This window comes from Rousettus aegyptiacus, unplaced genomic scaffold (genome assembly GCF_014176215.1).
Source record: "Rousettus aegyptiacus isolate mRouAeg1 unplaced genomic scaffold, mRouAeg1.p scaffold_m13_p_1, whole genome shotgun sequence".
Taxonomy (NCBI): domain Eukaryota; kingdom Metazoa; phylum Chordata; class Mammalia; order Chiroptera; family Pteropodidae; genus Rousettus; species Rousettus aegyptiacus.
Window position 1 is genome coordinate 99,618,047 of NW_023416284.1, and position 17,714 is coordinate 99,635,760.

Genomic DNA, 17,714 nt, shown 5'->3' on the forward strand with positions numbered 1-17,714 from the left:
CCTATTGAATCAGTCCAGTATCTTATTTATAATGGGTCATTATCTAGGTTTATTAAAAGGTGTGTGAACCTTTTGGGTAGAAGGCAGAGTAACCAAGGGCAAAGGTAAACAGCCCCTCTGCCGCCTAGGATTGAGGGTCTTTTGTGCCCTCTCTAGCTACTCTGAGTTGGGGTGGCCTGTTTTCCCTTGTGCCTGCTTTACAGTGACCCAATCAAGGGACTAGCTCCTACTTCCCGCTCCTGAGCTATCTGTTCTTTGTGGTGCTTGTTTTGAGTTTCGATGTGGCAGGGCTTCTGGCTTTCTCCAAGAGTTCTGGGTGTGGCGGACCACCTCTACATATGAAACTGATCTGCCTCAAAAGGCCACAGCTTAAAGACTGTGAATTGGGTAGGGGCCTCAATTATCTACAACTTTGTCACTCAAAGTAAGGTCCAAAGACAAGTGACATCAGCATTCCCTGGGAGCATGAATCAGAATCCCAGTGCGTTTTAACAAGCTCCCCAGCTGACCACATCCCAGCGTTCCAGAAGTCCTGCTGTAGGCATCTCTCCTTACATAGAAACTCCTGTTGCAACGGGCAAATCATGGACACTAGATCTTGCACAGTATTTGGAGACTTTCCTTAAATAACTTTTAGGTCATGTGACCCCTATTCTGGGTGATGTGTGCACTTAAAAAATTACCTCACTTTGGGTTGAATTTGGATTAGATTTTGTCAGGAAATTTGTCCATTAAATGTGTGACTCTAGGTGGTTTGCAACATGAGTGTAATGTTCATTTCCTCTTAGAGCTTCAGCCTTTCCTAGAAGATCGTGTGTCTCATTTTATAATGAAAGACAGTGGAGAAATTAGTTTTGTTAGGCAGAAATTTGGTTGGTGGATGGCTTTTCAGGAATACATTTGGTCCCTAAAGGAAGATGACGTCTCTGCTGGGCTTCGACAGTTGTCGTGTTGTTAAGTCTTTGGAGGATTTCATATTTTGGGAAGAGGGGTTTGTGTGAGTTTTGTGTTTAAGCCAGTGCAGCTTCTGTGAGATTCATCTGGGATGGAAGTTGGCCGTTTCAGACTCTTAATTTTTGAGCCAAGAGCAATTTGGGGCCAGGGATTCAGCCTTTGGTGTTTTCCTGATGGAAGAAAGGGTCATTAAACAGGGTTGGGTATCCTTGGCCTGCGTCCCTCAGCCTCCTCTGTTTGCCTTAACCTCAGTAGCATGCCTCTCTGCTGCTATGCCGCTGGCACTACCCCGGGCAGAGCCACATGGTGGAGTTGCAGGCTCAGAGCCATGGTTGCTGGTGCTGGCTCTGGCCTTGCCCTCCAGCTGCGTCTCTATCTTCCTGCTCTGCCCCCCACCCCACCCCCGCCCCTGTCCTTTATTTTTAAAAGATGTGGAAGTTATGCCATGGCGGCTGGGTTAGAGTCCTACCTTGGGGTTCTCTGAGTTCACCACTGAGGGCACATTCGGTCCGCGGAGCCCTCTGGCGCTTTGGTGGAGCTGGCGCAGGAGCTGCTACAGCTAATCAGCGGTTTGAGGAAGCCCTCTGTAGTCTGTCACTTTTTCCATCCTCTTTTCTTTTCTGCATTTAGGTCATTTCCCTCCCAGTCATGCTATACAAGCAGCAGTGGGGCAGGGAGGAAACTTTGACTGACTTATGCGGGCGCCTTTCCCCTCTTGCTGCTTGGTGTGGGGTCGCCAAGCTCTTGTACCCCTGTGAGCAATAACATTGAATGAATGCACAGGTGAGTGGAGCACAGTCTGCTAGGGGTCCTGCAGATACCAAGTTCCTGCTGGAAGCTTAGACCCATCATGATAAGCAGGATATGCACTTGCTGGTTTAGGAGTGTGTGTAACTTCTGAAAACAGGGTCTTGAGTCGTGGGGTAGGGGTTATGGGTTATGGCTAGAAAGATGTAGAAATGTGTTTCTCAAAAACGTGGTCCAGAGAGCATCTGGGAATTTAGCGGAAGGCAGGTAACCAGCCCATCAGAATCACTGGGGGAGGAGCTAGAAAATATATTTTATTTTCTTATTTGTTAGATTATGTTGTATTTTTTGAATAGCTAATCCAGTCACATAATTTGAATCTCAAAAGGAAAGTGCATTTTAAAAGAGTTTCCCACTCAGTTTTGAGAACCACTAAGCAGCTATAAGAAGAATTTGTCAGTCTAAAGTGGAGGTGTGGTGATGAGAAAGAGGTTGGTATTAATATTGAGGAGCTTAGGAAGGAGTCAGTTCAAAGTGTTAGAGTGTCGTCTCTGGGTGATGCTGTCTTGGATGGGGCAGGAGGCAGGAAAGAAACAAGATGGAGAGATGTGAATCAGACGAAGTATAAAGAAAAGACATCATTTGGAAAAGTGAATGTGTAGGACAGTAAGTTCATGATGCAGGAGCAAATGGGAAGTGAACGGGCTTCAGAGAGGAGAGAGGATGGACATCGCTAGTAGATATAGGCTGAATAAAGGCATTGGACGAGGAGTCTGAAAATTTTAATGGTTCTTTTCTAAAATCACACACATCAATGCACAGTAAAGGAAGAGGTGACATCTGTAGTCCTGTGACACCTGCTTTTCTGTGTTTGGTCCTGGCTCATTTGCTGCCTAGCCACATGACCCTGAGCTGCTTCATTAACCTTTCCAAGCCTCAGTTTCCTCATCCGCAAAATACAAATGATGCTGACCCCTGTCTTGCACCTAGTGCTCCTAGGTATGGTGATGGTTGACCCAGGGAAGCAGTCCCTCTGGCCAGCCCTGATGTCTCTTCTCAGAGACGATTCTGACCCTTTGTCCTTCCGTTAAGGCATTAGACTTTCTGTCCAGGCCTCAGTCTCTAGAATGGTTTACGAGGGCTCAACAAAGTCGCTCTTGACTGGAAGCTTTAGAAAAATGGTTTTCTCATTCTGAAGCACAGGTTTTCTAAATGGGTCTCAGTATTCATTCCAACAGCAGCTCAGAAATGTGGGCAAAACCACTTTGCATTTCCTGGTGGGACTTCTTCCTCTCTCTATCCCAACAGCAGCTTCTCCCTAGGGTGGTCAGTGCTGGCTTAGAGCCACCATCTCCCCCGGCATACTGACGTTCTTCCAGGGAGTGGGTAGTAAATTGTGCTTCTTGAAGCCTAGGCAGGCTTTTATATTACCCCAGGGAGGGGCTTCTGTCATGGGATAACTGTGACGGTTTCCCCAGTCAGTCACTCTGTGTAGCTTACAGGAACTTCTGTCAACACCATGGGAGGCTCTTGAGTTACTGTGTGGTCTCCCTATGGGTGGTTAAGGTGGTCATAGTGGGCGCTAACATACACTGGCTTTCTCTTGTCTACTTCTTGGGGTGGTGGCAGTGGTGGGGCAGTGAGGAGAATGCTTGTCTGCTTTTGGGACTACTGAGGTGTCCTAGTGGCTAGCTAGCTCATACAGTGCCTTTGTGTAAGTTAGAAATAGGCGCCATTCCTCCACATGAATGCAGCCTTGCACCGGACCCAGGGCTTTGGCTAGTGGGGCACAGGCAATGTTTCGCTTGGTCATACATCTTGAGCATTGTACAACCTGTACAACAGTCATATGTGGCTGTCCCGTTGGAATGAGGGCCTTGCAACTTGTGGCTCTGTGCTTCCCAGTTGTGGGCCAAGATGATTTTGGTGACCTCTGTTCTAATAGTATGTTTCAGATGAACACTTTTCGCTATTGTTCTGCCTTCTGTGGTGGTGCGGTGGGGCACTGCTGCTCGTACAACAGGAGAAGCCTGGGAGGCTGGGGTTCCACGGCATGTCTGTGGGTGCTGAGGTCTTGGCCTGTTTCTGGGCATCTCTCTATGCCTTGCAGATGCAGGCTTTTAGCCTTATGTGATGAGTGATAGGAAAGGCTGGTTGAGTCTTCAGGGAAGAGGGCTGCTTAGTTTACTTCATACTTCAGTAAGTAGCTTCAGGCTTGCCTCTCTCCTGGGCACACTGGGCCCCACGTAAAGTGTGTGGGCATTCCTGATTTAGAGGAAGTCCTGCAGTAGAAGTAGTATCACTTCAATTGCAAGGATGGGTCTTTGGTCATGATAGGCTCTTGTTCTGGGTACCCTGGAGGTGTACATCCCTCTTAGCCTGGAGAGGCACTGAAGGAATGCTGGGCTGGGAGTTGGGAGACATGGACTCTGCTCCCACGTTTGCCCCAGACTGCTCTTGTGACATTGGGCAAGTTAACCTGCTACTTGGGTCTCAATTTGAAAACAGCAGACCTTTACTGTGGTGACCTTTGAGGTTGACCTGACCCAGTATTGCCAATATGCACTCCATACATGTGTTCTGCGGGACTTACAGGCTCTTCTTGTCCTTTGTTCTGGGGAGAGCCCTTTAACCTGAGGACTGCATTTTATTCTGGGATCTCTAGTGTATGGGCTCATTTACACTCAATTGACTGGTGCTGTGGGTTTTAGAGTGTAATTCCCTGGGTGCAAAGGAGAACAGAAAGATTTGAGTAAATTTAAGAGGAGGTTTGGGAGGGAATTCTTAGGGGGGAAAAAAAAACGAGTTTTTATCTGAGTAAGAGAAGGCAGAAATAGTTACCTGGTTAGTCCTCAGGTATTTGAGGGACTAGTGCCTGAGTGGGAATATCATTTATTCTTTTGCACAGAAGGGAAAACAACCACAGGGAGGCTTAAAGTTGGGAAGAAGGGATTGGATGTGCTTTGGGAGAGCCTCCTCTGTCATAACCGGCAACTGTACCCAGCTTTGCAATTTCTAAAATGCTTTCACTTACCCTGACATTTAATCCTATCAACAAGCCTCAGAGGTTGGCAAGATGAGGGTGTTGGTTTTTTGCAGGGGTTGGGCGGGGCGGGGGGGGGAGTGGAGAGAAGGGAGGATGGGATGGAGGCATTTGATGGTAGGTGAAGAAACTAAGGCACAAAGTATGATTCGCTCAGGACTGCAGAGCTGGTAGGTAATAGAGCTGATTCCGTGCTCTCATGTGTCATTGTATGTATGTCATCACCTATGAAATGTTGCACACACATGCCTTGGAACCAGGTAATCATTGGGGAGTGGATTTTGCAGATCGGATAACTCTGGGTGGATTTAAGAGCAGTCCTGCTAGAGTCAGAGGGTGGAATAACTTTTGTTTTTTCTACATAAGGAACATATCAGTAACTTACAGAGAGCTCTTTAGGGCTACAGCATTCAAGATTGCCAGTTTTTCACCCTGTTTTTGTTACAGAACAGGTTAAGGTTTTCAGTGGCCCATTCTGAGGTTTGTATGCATCTTAACATTTTTAGAGTTACGGTCAGACCATATGTAATCCAGAAGACCAGAACACTGTACCCAAATCCCCAACATTTGAGCTTTTCTCATGAACCGTGAGCCTTTAGACTCCTCCACCCGGTGCTTCTAGAAGGTCACGGACAGCTACAGGCCCCAGCTTGCAGGTGTGCCGCCACATTCCAGACCAGTGTGCCTGCTGGGAGTTGTACACTGGGTGATGCTGTGGTGGAAACCACGTAGGTGGTAATAGAGTCATCCCTGGTATGATTAATAGTTTGCCATCTCTGACTGCTTTCGTATAGGTAGATGTGCTTGCGATTGGTGGCGCAGACCCTGGCATATAGTAGGGGCACAATGGATGTCGGTTTCCCTTCCACTTCTGACTTTTGAGGCCAAGTCTTTTAATACTCAGGAGGTTTTGGAAGAGGTTGGACAATGACCTGTCACATTCTGGGAGATGTAAGCTTTTTTTATGCCAGGTCTATCTCTCCCTTTGGCTAAGTCATTGACTGCTCTTGGGAATCTTATCAAGTTTGTTATTCTGCTCTTGAAGTTCTCAGATTCCGACATGGGAACTTATGTTCTATCATGGAAAGGTGCAAAGTGACACTTTGGTGTTCTGATTCTGTCTAGCTCATCTATTAAAAAACACAAAGCAGAGCTGTTTCTTGGCTGGAAGATTAGAGAGAAGAAGGATCTTTCAGGCCAGTTGTGCTAGGATGGCATTTGAGAGCCCAAGTTCATTTCCAGCCACCTGAAAAACAAATCACAAATAAAACAGTTGCAGGCTTAGGAGGAGGGGGTGTGTGAAGGAAATGCTGTTGGTTTTGTAGCTCCAGCTATAAAGAGCAAATGATTCTATCCATATCTGTTTGGTCAATTTAGCAGGTTAAACCAATTGTTAAACTGTCTTATTTAAAATATGCCCAACTCACCAGCAGCTTTGTGCACTGTGTTCTGGGCTTCTCTGCCCCAGGAGTCAGGGCCTCCTACTTGAGTTACCAGGGGTAGGGGGAGATGTTGGGTCCTGGAACAGCCTTGGGGGCCTGAAGGTGGATCTCTGTCTTCATTCCAACCCCCTCCTTCCTGAAAACTCCTTCTTAGAACAAAAGGCTTTTATTTAGTAAATACGTGCCCCTGCCTTGATAAAGTGCCCTGAGTTGCTTAGTGGGGGATTTGTCACTTTATTTCTGTGTTAGAGGCCGGAGTCCTGACAGTTGCTTCTGGGCCCCAAGTGCCTTCCTCTAAGTCTCTACCTTTGTTTCGAGGGCGTTTGAAGATGGCATGAGAGGTCCTGCTAGCCGGCCTCCTGTCTTTAGCAGCAATTTTAGGCCTGGGCCCAACCTCGCCTGGGCCTGGGTGGCACTTCTCTCTGTCCCCTTCCCACCCAGCCCAGATCAAAGGAGCCTTCTTAGGGAACAGGGAAATACCTCTCCCAATAGCCCCACCAGTGAGTCAACAGCCAGGGCCTCTTGCAGCTTTTGAAGCACAGTGCTTCAGGCCTGGAGGAATGCAGAACATTTCATTTTAGGAGTGGACTTAGGTTTCCACTGCTTTCAGTATTTGCAAATTTGAAACAAATGCCCTCATTTAGCAGCAGGCAGGCTGGGCAGTAAACGGGGGCTGTTTAAGGGCATTTATGGCGGTCACAGGTATTTGTGGGAAGAGGGACCCCAGCAGGTTTGGAAAAGGACGAGGGTTTATGGTTAGGTGGGTTGTACAAGAGACCCAAGCCAGGTCTCCAGTGGAGGGTTGTTGTTAGGTGGGCCCTGTCATAAAAAGCATTGCCGGCTCCTGCCCCCCAGGAAGTATCTCCTTCTGTCAGACAAAGGGGTTTGGGATGGTGTTTATCCCCTGGGGCTGATGCTAAGGGCCTTGTCCCTCCCGCTTGGCTGCCAAAGTATCAGATTTCCAGTGAAGCCTTCCTTCTCCCACTCTCAGGACTTGAAAAGCTCGTTAAATGTGCTTTATATATAACAAGTTGGCTGAAAGGTTTCCCCCTCACTTCCAGCTAGTTTCATGAGGAAGGAGCTAGGGAAACCTGTTTTCCTTTTGTTGTTGTTTCTGGAAGTAGGATCTGTGAAGGTACAGTTGTAGAAAGATCCTGATTTTAGAAGCCAGCCAGGCAAGTATTGCTTGGCTTTGATGGGGCAGTTTAACCAAGGGTGGTCTGTTTGAGGCTGTCAGCCACCTCCTCTCCCCCAGGGAAATTCAGAAAGCTGTTTAGAAACTGAGTTCTGGCATCACAACTTGTTTCCCAGAGACCTTAGACAGTTCACTTCACCTCTCTGAGCCTCGGTTTCCTCTTTTGTAAGGTGAGGATAACAACAACAGTCCCATTGGAGAGCTGTGGGAATTAAGCGAGATAGCATGTTATTTCATTTACTCTAAAATGCTTTTTTTTCTGTTTCACATCTTTGAAATCCGTTTGTGACATAATCAGTTATGTAGAATTGTTCTTAGTTTATCTGGTACCATTCCTTTTAATGGAAAACAAATAATGGTATATTTTAAAATCAGTGACATCTTTGAAATTCTGTATACGTGAGGGGTTAGCCTGTCATATAGTGAATGCTTAATAAAAGATCATAATAATGTGAGGAGTGTGATTTCTTTACACACCTGTTTTTTTTTTTGTTGTTGTTGCATCCACCAGTAACTTTCCCATAGAAACTTTTTCTTTAAGCCTGGCACATAAATAACAAATGATGCTCAAGGTATAAGGCATCATGGTAGGTAGTGTGCATGGGAGAGGGTGTAGAGGAGGGACTTTAAGTCCTTAGAAGGCAAGAGATGTGTAGAAGAGGAGGTAGATGTCCCAAAGAGGGTAAACAGCCTATTATGGAAAGAAAATGCCTCTCCGGTGGCAGAGTCTCTCCATTTAAGAAGGCTGAGCTGTTCCTGAGGGAGACTGCAGACTCACTTCCGGAGAGGATCGTTTGGTAGGTAAATAGAGCAAGAACCAGAAAAGAGTAATTAACAAGTGGATGTCAGGACTCACCGGAGAGGGGATACAGTGAATGCCGGGCTCTCAGAGGATGGAGACCTGAGTGGGGCAGGCGGGAGACAGACAGGAGATGGTAGCATTTTCCTCCCCTCCCAGGCAACACAGTTGTGTCGGGTTGATCCCAGCTTTGTGAAGACAGCTGGTGCTATCCGTTCTGCTTTGTGCTGTCTAAGCATTTGCTGCTAAATGGCACTTTTTCCTTTTCAGGACACAAGTGGCCCAAAGGCAAAGGAGTTCTTCATTCTGTGGCATTCTGGTTCATGTGGTAGTGGTGTGGATTGGCTGTGGGGTTGGGCTTTAGCTGATAGATGAAGAGAGAAACATGTCTCTTTTATATTTATTACTGAATGTCAAGAGCAAAGTCTTTTTCTCCTTTTTTAATAGATTTGTTTCAAGCCTTCCAGATGTTCAATTTCATAGGCTTAGGTACTCCACCTTATAGAGGTTTCCAAATGTGGGATTCTTTCAGTGCTCTCACCCAGCTAAGAAAGGCGTTGATTAATCGTCACCTGGAAGGCAAGAACTGAGTCCAAGGTCTAGGAGACCCAGCCCTTCCATGGAGTGAGTGCCCTTCTTGGCTTCTTTTAGCAGCGTTTTGGAGGAGAGTTAAGGTATTGTGGATGACGGGCCTTGAACAATCGGGAAGAACTGAGTTGAGGTGTTAAGATAATTCCAGTGCTCTTTTCCTGACAGACTTTGATAGATTGAGTAAGAGCATTTTGATGATATAGAACTTATTGTTGGAGGCCCTCGAAATTCAATGTGAAATTTTCTTTTGGGGTGCCTGAGCTTCCCATCTTCTCTGTCCTGTGAGAGTTGAAAGAGACAGTGGTTCTTTCCAGACCAGATCAACAAATACGTTGAAATCATTTTTCTGTCTCAGGCACCCACAGTGATACCTATGGGCCCTCGGTAGTCCTGAATTCAAGTTGCCCAGTTTGGGTCTAAGTCTCCCCATTCCTTATTTACACTCATGACCAGAAAAGCCTAGAGAGGACTTGCACAGACCTCCATGGGTCTCCTGCCAGCTGCTGGCTTGTGGGTGACGACTGGCAGCTGAGTTAGCAGCTGCCTGTTCTGGGCCAGGCTGCAGCCTCAGCCCTGGGAGAGGTGTTGATCAGGCAAACTGATGGGGCAACGAATCTCCCTTGAGCCCCAGGTTGGAAGTAAATTTGTTAAAAGTTGCTCTTAGACTCCTGACAAATTGCTTTCAGTTTTTGCTGCCAAAAGAGAACTCTGAAAACAGGGTGTAAATTGGGTTATTTATACCGTCTCTGTTTTTGTTGCTTCCATGAAACTGGTAAAGGAGGGCGCTCGTCCAAGGGAGCTTTTCAGGTTCTGGTTGCTCAGTTCCTCAGGTGCCTGGCATCAGGTGAAGAGGTGGTGGGGGTGGTTTTGTTAGGGTGAAGTGCCCTTGATTGCAGGATGTGTGGTGACCAGACGGGCCTTTGAGGTGCCTGGGACCAGCCTCTTTCATTAGATCAAAGAAATACCTTTTGTTTTCCCTCTCACACTTTCCTCTGCCCTGGAGCCAGAATCATAAAGAGGTGGAGTTGTGGGATCTGCATCTGGTGGCAGGGGTGTTGGGTAGAGTAGGGAAGAGTGGGAGGAAGGAGTGGGGCGGGGGTCTTCCCTGGTGCTGAGCACTTCCTGTGGTGTGCTCCTGCAGCCCTTGGTGTGTAGGGGGTCTGCCTGGGCTAGCCTGGGCACCTTGGGCGGGCTGTCAGCCCAGTAGGGCCCTGCCTGAGCTGGGCTATAAGCTGGTGAAACCAGCTATACAAAGACGGATTTCACTCCAGGCTAAGTGTTTTGTTGCTGAATCATTTGCATTCATTAAAAGTAGTGAAGGGTGAGTGATATTTAAGGCAACATGTAGGGTTTGCTGGAGGCTGCTGCCTCAGGACATCATTAAGAATTCTTGGGGCTGGGGAGAGGATGGGCGCAGCTCATTCAAAGCTTACTTAACTTCTGACTGCCTTGGGCATAGGCCAGCTACTAAAATATGAAAAATGTTTGCCCAGCAGCCCCCAGAGCTTGGCCAGACTGCCCCAGCCAAAGAAAACACACACTTACAATTCATTATTTAGCCTCCTCCTGTGCTCTCGCTCCTGTCTCTTCCTCCCCTGGGACCTTGCTGAGTTGGCGAGGGGGTGGGGGGTGGGGCAGGAAGGCCCCTTCATATTTAAAAGGAAGGCTGGCCTAAAGCATGTGCTGTCTACATTCACTCTACCCCACCCCCACCCCTCTTCCTGGGTTATTTCACACGATCCTTACTAATGGACTTTAGGGTGTTTCTGAACGTTTGCTATTTTAAACGGTGCCACCACAAATATTCTTGTATCTAGTTTTGCCCTTGTGCTTGTGTATCTGTAGGATAAATTCCCAGAAGTGGAGCTACTCTGTCAAAGGATATGGACATATCAAAACTGTGTACAGACTTCTACATTTATGTCATAATTTTCTGGGGAGGAAGTTTATAGCTTTCATCAAATTTCTGAATCTGTGCTATACAGTCGGCCTGTGAAAATCACATGGGATAATGTGTGAAAACTGGTAAGCATGGTCCAAGTGTGGGGCATTGCTAGGGTGACCTGAGAACTTATTATCCCATACTGAGACATTATTCATACTTATGCCAAGACAACCAGCATAAGCCAGTGTTGTTCAGGTAACTTGGGAGTATGGTGGCCCAGTGCCCACCAAGGATCTTATTCCCTGACCTCCGAGATCATGCATGTTTGTACTCCCTTCCACACTGTGGAGCTCTGAATTACCTACTCCTTTTTATTTTCCATGCTATCAGATATATCCTTTTTGTTGCCCCCAACTTGATGATGAGCTTGATTGGGTGGGTCAAGTTCTCGTCCTCTGTTTTCCCACAAAACCTAACTCTGTCCCAGATGCTCAGTGGTTGCTCAGAAGTTCTTGGATTCCCAAGACTAGAATTCGAGTCTTAGAAGCAGTTTAACTTTTCTGAGCTCCATTTCTTCATCTGACAGGATGAAAATGATAATATCCACCTCATGTGGCTATGGCAGAAGTCTAATAAAGTTTGGCCAGAGGTGTTGCAGAGGTTGCCATGGGTTGTGGTTGGTGAGCTTCAAGGACATTCACATTGATGTATGTTGTCACTTCTTTGTGGACATATACTAGGGAGCCCTGAAGGCAGTGCTGACTGTCTAGAATTGTTTCTTTTGCTTTCTACCTATTACTGTCCCCTTAATTGCTCTTGTATCTGTTCTCTCCCTTTATATCCCATTGTCTGTGACTTACTGCAGGTCTTGTCATTTTTCCCTTGGAATACTGCTGGAAAAAGAAGTGAATTTTTGAAGGCAGCATCTTTTTTCCCCTCAAAAATGTCCACAAGACATGTGCTTTATGAAACCTGAGATGAAAAAATTAGATGAGAAACAATAGGCTGAGACGAAAAGGAAGCTGACTGAGAAGGATGGAGAAATAAAAGGGAGACTGGCTGAGAAAATAAACAAGTATAGGGAAACAAAAAATGCAACAGCAGAATTAAGTTTCCAATGTAATCCCTAAAGGGCTGAATCAGCTCTACAATTAATCTAATCAGTGCCATGAATTTGTTGAGCTCTCATAATCCAGAGGAAAATGTACAGAGATGAAAATGATGAAAAAAGTGATATTTAGAGAAATAGATTCAAAATTTTTTAAAATAATAAAGGGTATACTAGTAGAATTAAAAAGTAAGAAGTCTACATTGCAAATCCTAAGAGGTGATGAAAGCAAATAAAACATAATACATACAACAAAGGAAGAAGCATTGTAGTATTAAAACATAAACTAGATAAAAGCCAGGACAAATAAAACAGCTGTGATTTTAAATTTCAGGGGAATAAGTCTTCCTACCGAGTTAGAATAAAATTAAGATTGAGTAAAAAAGTTTCATGCTCTTTACATGAGGCAGACCTAAAATAGTGACAAAGATTATTTTATTGTTCTTCTAACTTTAGGCCAATAGCTTAATTTGTTTCACTTATCATTTAAGAAATATTTCAGATTAATTTTCTTCTGAATATAGCTTTGAAATTAATAAATTTGAAATGAAAGAAATATAGACTTGGTAAGTTCCATTGCTTTTAAAAAAAAAACAGTGAGTCTATGGCCATGCCACCCTGAACAAGCCCGAACGCTTCTGATCTCAGAAGCTAAGCAGGGTCAGGCCTGGTTAGTACTTGGATGGGAGACCACTTAGGAAGACCAGTGCTGTAGGCGTTAAAAAAAAAAAAGGGATTGTAAGATGACAAGGTCCTTGCAGTCTGTGAGGTCAACCAAGGGTTGCCTCACCTAAAAAAAAATAATAATAAAAAAGAAAAAACAAAGAAATAAAACTTCGGCAAGTCCAATCAAGAAAAAGAACATGTCAGGAGGCATAACGAGAAAGGTGTAAAAGAGGCTTTAACCTCATGCCTGGCTTTACAACATTTTCCTGAGCACGTACGTACTAGTTACCTGGTAGATACTGGGGATATATAGCAGGGAATGAGATAGAGCCTACTATTTAATGGGAAGTGCTGAAGAAAATGTTTCCTAACAAATACAGTTGTGATCATTGTGATGAAAAAATATTTTAAATTATTAAGGATTACCATGATCAATTGCTATGCTAAGAAATCTCTGCTAGGAAGATATAAATTACTGAAATTTATTCAAGAGGCATTAAAATGACTAAATAGACCAGTAAGTATTAAAGACAGTTGAAAGATAGTTTTAAAAAAAAATGTATCAGAGGGCTTTGAGGGAAAATTTAGAAAAATGTTGAGGTAATAGAGCCTCGTAATGCTCTATAGACTGTCAAAGAACCAAGGAACAGATGGACGGCATGTCACAAAGTTGATATCCTTGCTCCCAAATGCTGACTGACAGTGCAGAAAAGCAAAACATACTTCATAGAACTACTGATGTAAAATCTAATATAAAATACTGGTAAATTAAATCTAACATTATGTTAAAAATAACATACTATAAGCAATTAAAGGATTTATTACAAAAATGCAGTTTAATCTTGTATAATTCATCAAAATAGATCAGAGGAGTCAGTATCTCAATAGATGCAAATTAACATCCATTCTTGTTTTTTAAAAAATCTCAAACCACAGCTAACATTATACTTAAGAATGAAATTATAATGCTCTTTAAAATGAAGTCACTGCATTAAAATAATAAAGTCATTATTTAACATTCTGGAAATGGTAGCTGAAATAATACTATAAGAAAACAAAAGTCAAAATAAAATTAATGCTCTTTGCTGATGGTATCATTTTTTACAGGAGAAACTTAAGTATCTACCGAAAACCACTAAAATGAATAATACAGTCGAGTCATTTGGCCAAATACAAAAGTACACAAAATCTAGAAGGTTCAATACACATCATCAAGTAACCTTTTAGAAAATACAATAGAATTGTTTATCTCCTTCACAAAATCAACAAATATCCATAAAATACTCAGGTGTAAAGCAGTATAATGGAAATTGTATGTTGAAGGAGCAGGTAGATATCACCCTTCTCCCTTCTGAATTTGAAACCATTGGAGGCCGGGAGGGAAAAAAAACAGACAGATACAGGAATTAGACAGATGGAGATCAGACTGTCATCTTTATTATTGATAAAGGCTAAAGCTGAGGATGGATTTTTAATCCGAAGAGGATAAACTAGTCTAATTTGCCCTTGAATTATGTGTATATGTGCCTGCCCCCTAAAAAAATGTGACGTGTCTTCCAGGGGTGGGTGTGGGTATATCCTTTCCCCCAACCTTAAGTGGGTGTGAGAGGAAGAGTGGGAGCCGGACATACCCAATTAGACATCACCTCTCCCTGGGACTTGTGGGAGGCGGTGGAGTAGGGCTCCAATGTTACCCCTCTACTAAAATGGGGAGGAATTATTCCTCCTTAAAACTTACTCCCTTTGCTCTTTGAATTCACTAGGCTTAACCTTTGAAAGCCAGGGACATCCAGGGTGTGGGTGCTTGGGGGTGTGTATGGCTCCTCCCTTCAGGGAAAAGGTACAGCTGCCCATCAGCTATTTCTGATTCCACCTCACTGACCACACTGCTTTATACCACATTATCTAGGTGCTTCGGGGACACCTGGAGAACAGTAGATTTTCCCCCAGAAGGCGCTCAAATGGATCAAAACAGGACAGTATTTACATTAATTCCAGAGTAGTTCTGCACCCAAGGGTGAAAATTTACTTCCTATGCATTGCCCAGCCTAAATCCTATGCAAAGACAGTTTCTTCTGAGAAGTTAACTAACAGTTGAGAACAGGAACCTTTCTTTACCCCTTGTTCAATGATATATTCCCAGCACTTAGAACAATGCTTGACATACAGTAGGCAGGCATTCTGTAACTTACTGACCATTCTTAGGGGGGAAATGTTCAACATGTAATGAAGAAAAAGCCTTATTCCTGATTTTATTGATTATAAATAAGATAAAAAAGGAAAAAATAGACAAGTTAAATAGAAAATGGATGACAAGAAATTCAGCTAACCAATAAAACATGAAAAATTGTTCCATCTTGTTAAGGACAAACTAAATGTCTCAAATTGCAAATTAAAACAAAGTATTATGTCTCATATTGACAAAGGTTAATAAGTAGCAGTGTTGGTAAGGAAGCACAAATAGGCAAAAGCTTTTTAAGAATTTGTCATTTATCAAAAACTTGAAATTGTATTCTCTTTGGTCCAGGGGACGTTCTGTTTCTAGGAAGTCTTCCTACAGAAACACTCGTTACCAGTGTGCCTGAACAGAGAGGTTCAGTTGGAGCATTGTTTGTAATGGCAAAAAAATTTAAAACCACCCGAATGTCCATCTTTAGGGTGTTTGACAAATAGATTATGGGTCACCAATACAGTGAAGTAACATACAGTGGTTGAAATGAATGAGCTAGAACCATGTGAACAGACATGGAAAGATATCTGTGCTTAACTGTGTAGAAAAAAAAGGTTACTGAATGGCAGGTTGCGGAATGTTACAGATTTAACCGTGACCTCCACCAAAGGATGTGTTGAGGTCTTAAGCCCTAGTACCACTAAATGTGACTTTATTTGGAAATAGAGTCTTGGCAGATATAATGAAGTTAAGTCATTAAGTGGGTTCTGATCTTGTATGATTGGTGGTGTCCTGACAAGAAGAGGAGAGACTCAGACACAGACACGCATGTGTGTGTGTGCGCGCGCGCACACACACACACACACACACACACACACACACACACAAACGGAAGATGGCCACGTGATGATGGAGGTGGAGATTGGAGTGAAGCTACAAGCCAAGGAATGCCAAGGATTGCCAACAGCCACTAGAAGCTTGGAAAGGGGCATGGAACAGACTCTCCCTAGAGCCTCCAGAAGGAACCAAGCTTGCTGACACCTTGATTTCTAACTTCTGGCATTTAGAACTGTGTGAGAATAAACTTCTGTTGTTTTAAGTCACCCAGTTGTGGTAAGTGTTACAGCAGCTCTAGGAAACTAATAGAACAGGTATGGCATTATCCCACGATCTTATGCCCTCTGTGAATGCTCCTGCTGCTCTCTCCATGACAAAGAGCTTCTTCAGTCCATTTTCTATACTAACAGTCACCTCTCTGAAACAGGGACTCACTGTGGTGGTGATTTTTTTCTTTTTTTTTTTTTTTTTTTTTTGGTCAGGGCACAGCCTGAGCAGGGTAAATTTGTATCCCACCTCCTTTGCCTCCCCACAAACCAGTGTTCTAGTGGCCTCTTGCTGTCTTCTCCCCTGACCCCATCCCCAAGGCATCCCTTAAACTCTGAGCATCCTGAATTGCCCAGAGTTCTCTGACCATACTTTGTCTTTGTGCTTCTGTCTTGTTTTATTTGGAAGCCCCATTCCTTCTTAAAACCTTTTTTGAAGAGCCTTCTTCCAGGATTCTTCCTTGTCTCCCTCTCCCCACATTCTGAGTTCAAAGTTTGTCTTTTTCGCTCACCATCACACTGTGTGATAATGTGGTATAGTGCCAGTAATTTCTGTAGGCTTTCCTCTGGAGCCAGATGATCTGAGGTTTGAATCATGCATCTGTCACTTACTAGCTGTGAGACCTTTAGTAAGTTGCTTTTATGTCTCTGTGCCTCAGTTTCCTTATCTGCATACTGGGAATCACAGTGCCTACCTCATTAACAAGTTAATATAGTTAACTAAAGCTCTTGGAACAATGCCTGGCACATAAAATAGTAAGTGTTAACTATTATTGTAATTACATGTTAATTCATCTAACTCCCCTACTAAACTGAGATACTTAAAGGCAGTAATTGTGTGTTTTTCTCTCTCCATCCCCAGTGTCTTGCAGAGTACTTGGCACAGGGTAGGCTCTAAATAAATGTTTGTTGAATTAATAATAATTAATGTAATTGCCTACCAGGATCCCGTATTGGGCTTTGACCCTCTGCTGGTTCCACATCATGCAGGAATAAATGGGGCCAAATATCTGGCTTAGTAAACCACCTCAGACAAGCTGGTGTTTCCTGAGCACCTGCAGTAGAGGGAATAGATGAGTGTGAGACCATGTCTATCCTTAGGGAGCTTAGAATCTAGTCTGGAAGACAGGTTGTAAGCACATGAAATGTTAAATAATGTTAGGTTTTAATAATCATTTGTGGGAGCAATAGAAGACAAAAAACCTGCATTTTCAATTATTATTTTAGTTGGTGGCACATTGTTACCTAATTTCTTCCTTGTTTTCCAAATTTGTTCTAGAAAGCTTCTTAAATTTTTTTTTAATAATGGAACTTAGGTCTAGAGACTTCATGAGATGAGCTTCAGATTCGATTTTTTTCCCCCATGTGTACTTCCCTCAGTAGACGTATAACATCTGATTGTCTCTCTGAAATTAGCAGCCATCAGTACTCATTGCTAGATCCATTATTTCATTAGGGGTTGTAAGACGGTGATATTCTGTTTATTAGCTGGAGATTTCTGTAAAGACAGACCTCTCCTCATGAACTGTTTGGTTTACCCTGAGGTATATCTGTGGAAGAAAGGGAAAATAAATGCTTGATTCTATATCATTTTTTGAAATAATGAGTTGATTTTCTAGCATCCTTCAAAGGTGACCAATGGAAGGCTTTGATCTTTTTTCTTTTTTTCAAACATCATTATGAATTGTAAACTTATTTGATGTGTTTCAGTCCATGTGGTTATTACATGGATGCTTCAGTGGCCCTGTCTTTGGTTTACATGAGTCTCTTCAAGCTGGCCCTTAACTTTTGACACAACCCTGCTAGTCTTTGCTTGTTTCCTTGTATGGTAGGATGCTCCAGGCTCTTCTTGTACATTTTCTTTCTTTCTTTCTTTTTTTTCATCTTGTACATTTTCTGCTCCAGACCTGGAATCAGGCATTTCTTCAACGTGGAAGGGCATGAATTTTTTAGGATATTAGTACAATTTTACCAAACCAAACCACTTTTCAAAAGGGAATTATTAGAATTT

General features: G+C 43.6%; 1 protein-coding gene and 1 pseudogene across 1 annotated transcript in view; both read left to right on the plus strand.

The window, feature by feature from the left end:
* The window catches only part of PTK7 (protein tyrosine kinase 7 (inactive)), a 57,185-nt gene that overhangs the window by 3,277 nt on the left and 36,194 nt on the right, over nt 1-17,714 (plus strand). The gene's annotated exons all lie outside the window — the stretch shown is intronic.
* Nucleotides 12,365-12,482, plus strand: LOC118605198 (annotated as a pseudogene).